The sequence below is a fragment of the Triticum urartu genome, chromosome 2, assembly GCF_003073215.2.
Source record: "Triticum urartu cultivar G1812 chromosome 2, Tu2.1, whole genome shotgun sequence".
Classification (NCBI taxonomy): Eukaryota; Viridiplantae; Streptophyta; class Magnoliopsida; order Poales; family Poaceae; genus Triticum; species Triticum urartu.
In genome coordinates, this window is record NC_053023.1 from 630,337,183 (window position 1) to 630,343,223 (window position 6,041).

The window sequence follows — 6,041 nt, forward strand, 5'->3', positions numbered from 1 at the left end:
CTTACCAAAGATAGCAGAAACCATCTGGGATACATGGTGTTTTAAACCGGTAAGCTCAGTGGTCACATTTTGAAGATCAACTTCTGCTTTTTCGGCCCGCTGCATTAGAACCGATTTCTCCTCAGCCCAGGCGGTTCTTTCAGCATCAAAACCGGTTTTCAGCTTTTCTGTCTCCTCCAGACTAAATTTGAATTTTGAATCGGCTTTCCGGGTCTCAGATTCTTGAACCTCCAGCCGAGTTTTCATATCAGCCAATTCTGATTGAAGTTGAGCAGTGGCGTTCTGTACAAGCACAGATTTGCAATCATATTCATATCCGAGTTATAGGAATATAAGTCCCAAGCCTTTTGCAAGCGAGAACACTTGGCACTTGGGGGCTAATGCCTACTGGAGAATTCTTCCTACAACGGTTTATATGACTAAGTCCCAAGCACTTTGCAAGCAACAGTGCTTAGCACTTGGGGGCTAATGCATATTTGCTCATATTTCATTACTACTTTATGATGACCCGGTAGTGCCGCAGACAATCACAGCCGGTTCATGGGGGCTACATGAGTAAGTGTTGATCTGTAAACAATGATAAGTACCGGTTCATTCATGCTGATTAAACCGGCCCCTGGGGGCTACGGATGCAATGTTGATCAATTAAAATCCGGTTTAAATGAAAGACGACTTTTTGAAGGATTTTTAATCAAAGATGCTTTTATACTCATTGCTATTCTAAGTATACATCATATTCAATTCTATTATACACAGTAGACTTGGGGGCTGACAGGATATGCATAATGTATTTAAGCCGGAATTCATACCTCATATTTCTGGTGCATCTGCTTCACCATGTCAATCTCAAGGTCACAGCTGGTATGAACTTGGCTGAGGTAACCAAAGAATACTTCACTAATGCTTAGTTGAGAATAATCAGTAATGTCGAATCTCACTTTCCGCTTTTCAATGAATTCTTCTTTCGCAGAATGCTTGGCCAAGACGGTAGGCTGCTCCGGTTCTTTGAAGCTGCTGCCAGTGATCATAACATTTTCATTATGCTCTTCTGACGGTTTAAGCGGGCTTGATGATTCGGTGTTCAAAACATTGACATTTGTGTGGTCATGGGAGAGATCAGGAGTTTCTGGCGGGGCATCATGGGCAGGTTCTTCTGGTTGCTTTTCAGAAACGTCTGGTGCTGGGACTTGCTGCTCCAGTTCATGGATTTTAGGATCTTTAACCGGTTTGGTCACCTTTGCCTTCTTGCTAGGCTTTGCTTGTCCACTTCATGGGTTATGAGGGATCAGTACAAGTATAAGAGCATAAGGAGATAGAGAATAAAACTGATGTTACCCATGGGCAGTCTTGAAAGCCGATAGCTGGGTATGAGATGAGTCGCCGGAGGAAGAGTGAGAAACCTCCTGATAGTTTGAATCAGAAGAATTAAGTGGCTGGCGAATGAGACCCGCCAGTGGGTAAAAAGAGTTTAAGTTTGGAAAGACCTCGTTTTGACGTTTCCATGGAGCTGGAGTATTTGGTAAGCCAGACGATAACTCTTCACCTCCGCTAGTCCGAGTCTATCGCCGGCTCTCATGCTACTGTTGCTTCAAAAGAAAGTGAGGATCCAAATGAGCTAAGGGGTGCGAAAAGCTTACTTTCCGAGTTACCCGTCGATTTTTCTGTCTTGGCAAAGGCTCTGAGTCAGACGAAATGATATTTACCTCTTCTTCGACTACTTGGCTGGTCACCGCGTCATCCTGATGATAATTAGTGTCAATAAGATGGTTGAAAAATGAGCCAAGGGAATCAAGGGCTACCTCCGACTCAGAACTGTCATCCAGCCCAAGCATCTCGGAAGTAGTTAATTTCTTCTTGCTTTTCTTGACAGTTTTCTTGGCAGCTTTCTTGGTAGCCCTGGCCTTTTTGGCAGCTTCAGGTTCATATTGCTTTTTCAAAAAAAAATTCAGATTTAGCCTATGATAGTCATCAAAGTTGAGTTAATAGACTATGTGAACGATGAGGAAAAAGTAAGTAATTTAGAGACTCACATCCGGTGGCGGGTTGAGTGTGCAGAACGGGTTCAGACCCACTTTGCTGCAGTCTTCTGGATCTTCATTCAGAAGGGTCTTTGTCATTTCATTGTTGGCCTCATCAGTTAAACGCACGGAGCTGCGGCACAATGGATCCTTTATGCCACCCGTGTAAGTACACATTAAACCGGGTCGGCGACTCAAGGGTATGATCTGCCATGAAACCCAGCACCGAACCAAGTCAATGCCAGTTAACCCGTTTCCCAACAGAACTCTGACCTTTGCAATGGTAGGGGCAAGTTTTGCACATTCAGCACCGGTAAGTTTTTCAGGAAGACGATGCTTTGGGTCAAGACACCGGACATGATAACCCGATAGTGGATTCTCATCAGCCAGGAGGTATCTTTGCAGTAAAACCATGTTTGGTTCCAATCTTTGGGGTGACTCGACAAGGAAGCATAGGGGAAGATAGCACCTCTTCTTCGTTGAATTGAGATTGCACCAAGTTCCAAGCTAGGCCCGTTCGTAAACTCGTTTTGGCGGTTCAGATAAAAATATTCCCTAAAGAGTTCAATGTTGGGTTCCTCTTGAAGGTATACTTCGCAGAAAACTTGAAAATTGCAAATGTTTGACACAGAATTGGGTCCGATGTCTTGAGGATGGAGTTGAAAGAAGTGCAGAACGTCTCGGAAGAATTTTGATCCGGGTGGTGAGAAGCCCCGATTCATGTGATCAGTAAAAACGATGACTTCATCATCCTTTGGGTGAGGTCTTTCTTCGCTTGGTTTGGGGGCGCGCCAATGCATGACATCTTTTGCTGGTAAATAGCCGATGTTGACAAAGTCTTTGAGCATGTTCTCAGTAAAAATTGAAGAAACCCAATTACATGAGGTGACTATCTTCGGCGGCATTGCGAAGGAAGAACACTGAAAGAGAGAAAAATTTGCCGGTTTAAGTTAATTCATTAAGCTGGAAGTAAACGCTACAGTATGTATTCATATTGGCGGTTTAGGTGGGGCCTAATGATATATGGATAATTATAAACCGGTGGTGTAATCCGCCATGGCAGCAATGGTATTCAAGATTTGGTAAGAGTGAATTCTACTAAGTGTTGAGGCAAACAAGTTTCACAGATTAATGCTAGGATTTCAGATCTGGGACACTTCGAATAATGGAAAATATTTTTGACCTAAAATACAGTGCTTGAGAAGTTCATATGTTCAGATGGGTTTTTTCTTACGCGAAGGAGATGATCTAATAATAGAAACAAGTATCTTGGCTGTCGCCGCGCGAGAGAAGTGCTAAGTTTGGATTAAAGTCATCAGTTGCAGCGAAGAACAAGGATGAACTCTGAAGAAATTCGAGAAACCCTAATGGAAGATCTGTGATGGAGAAAGGAGAGGCACTTACGGGATCCACCGAACAATGGAGAAATGTCGCCGCTGCTCTAGTCTCGTTCAGGTCGATGTAGCGGCCGGAGTCGAGGAAACTGACGAGTTCGGCGGCGGCGATGCTCAGGAGTGCAGGTGTGTCGCGCAGATGTGAGGAAGAAGAAAGGGACGAAGAGGCAAGGGAGGAGAAAAGAAAGGGACCCTGGCCCTATTTATAAGGATGGAAGGATAACTGACATGTGCGCGAATCAAGGAGACCAAAAAATGGATATGTGACTACGCAAATGCCTCAATTTTCGAGATGGTTATTAAAGATAAGGATCCGTTGAGATATGCTGGGCATTGTGCAAAATTAATAACATATGACATCATGGCGGATCTCCAAAATTCCAGGAGATGATGTCATGGCGGGTTACAATATCTAGTGAGAAAAGGTGAAGAAGGATTTTTCCTAAGTGATAAAGATTGACATGAACAAGTTCAAATCAACCTGGGGCCTAATGTTGGGGATATACCTATTAGGTATGACCCGCCCAGGAGGGGCCGGGTTATACCAATGGAGGTTCACTATAGCGAAGCCATGAAGATATTGAAGATGGCAGTTCATGAAGATGACTTACTAAAGAGCCCAAGGCCCAAAGGCGGCTTAAGGCCCATAGGTGTAAACCGCCATATATGTATGACTTGTATTGTAAGGCATGTGTACTTAGTCACCAAGCCGGACACGTTGTTATGAACCGGCCGGGACTCTGTAAGCTGCAAGGCGTCAACCTGAGTATATAAAGGGATGAACCTGCGGCGGTTTAGGGCAGGAGACAACAGATCGAAAGCTAGGTCAAGCGTATTCACCCCCTGGTAATCGAGACATAAGCAATACCACCTCAAACTGGATTAGGCCTTTACCTTCACCGCAAGGGGCCGGACCAGTATAAACTCCTTGTGTCCTTTGTCCTGTTTAACCCCTTTAAGCTAACCCCGTCGTGATGGCTCCATGACTAAGTCCTCTTGCTAGGACATTTGCCGTGACAATTCCACGACAGGCTCCATCTCGTGAAATGCGATAATTTTTTCTCCCTAATTTTTTCTCCTAAAATGTGATTTTATAGTATAGGGTTGGAGTCCGCGGGGCCACCAGGTGGGGACAACCCACCTGGGCACGCCTGGAGGGAGGCCCCCTAGTGGGTTGTGCCCACCCAGGTGCCCCCCTCCAGTGGTTCTTGACTCCAAAAATCCTTATTTATTGAATAAAAAATCCTCACAAAGTTTTGTTCCAATCTGAGAACTTTTATTTCTACACAAAAACAACACCATGATAGTTCTGCTGAAAACAACGCCAGTTCGGGTTAGTTTCATTCAAATCATGCAAATTAGAGTCCAAAACAAGAGGAAAATCATTAGGAAAAGTAGATACGACAGAGACGTATCAACTCCCCCAAGCTTAAACCTTTGCTTGTCCTCAAGCAATTCAGTTGATAAACTGAAAGTGAAAAAGAAAAACTTTTACGAACTCTTTTGCTCTTGTTTACATAAATAAGCTTAAACAACACCCAGGTTTTCACCCAAGATTATAACTAACCATGTCGACAGTAACTCTTAAAAATTATATTAACTCATCTCAATGAACATAATCAGCTAGCGACCAATAGTAAGATATCTCAAACAACAATACGGTGTCAAAACAACCATGATATAATATGACAATAATGGTATCTCGCTAGCCCTTTCTGAGACTGCAAAACATAAATGCAGAGCACCTCCAAAGTTTAGGTGGCGACTAAACATTGTAATTCACGGTAGAAAAGATCCAGTCATGATGCACCCAACATTAGCTACACACAATGCATGAGGATGAAAATAGTGGTCTTAGGTTCTGGCAGTTATTTGAGAAGGTGATGACACAACATAAAAGTAAATAGATGGTCCCTTCACAGAGGGAAGCAGTGATTTGCAGCGGTGTCAGAGCTCAAGTTTTTTTTAAATAGAGGTAAATGAAATTTTGAGAAATGCACCCTTCTTGTTTACTTCGCGATGATTAGTTATCGGTATCTTCCATGCTAAGCATATTAGTGGCGGTTCCCAAGCGATAAAAGTAAAGGTTTACGCCCCCTCCACCAACAATCACACTCCATGGCTTGTCTGAAATAACGGGTGCCGTCCATACCAACAATAGTCCTGGGGGAGTTTTGTTTAATTATTTGCAATTTGAATTTGGGACTGGGAATCCCTATTGCCTCCCCTCTTGTGCAAGGACAAGTGAATAAACACTCATCATGAGAATAACCCGCTTAGCATGGAAGATACTGACTACCTCTTGTCGCTCTATGAACAATCCAGGCACACAAAAAGGATATTTATTCGAAGTTTTTAGAGGTGGCACATGCAAATTTACTTAGGATGGTATGGTAATACTGCATATAGGTAGGTATGGTGGACTCATCTAGAATAACTTGGGTTTCAGGTTTTTGATGCACAAGCAGAATTCCCACTTAGTACAAGTGAGGCTAGCAAATAGGTTGAGAAGCGGCTAGCTAGAGAGCGAAAACAGTCATGAACATGCATTATGCATAAGTAACATTGGATACTGGCATGAGTAGGATATGAACACCATGAACATAAATATCATAGAGGCTATGTTGGT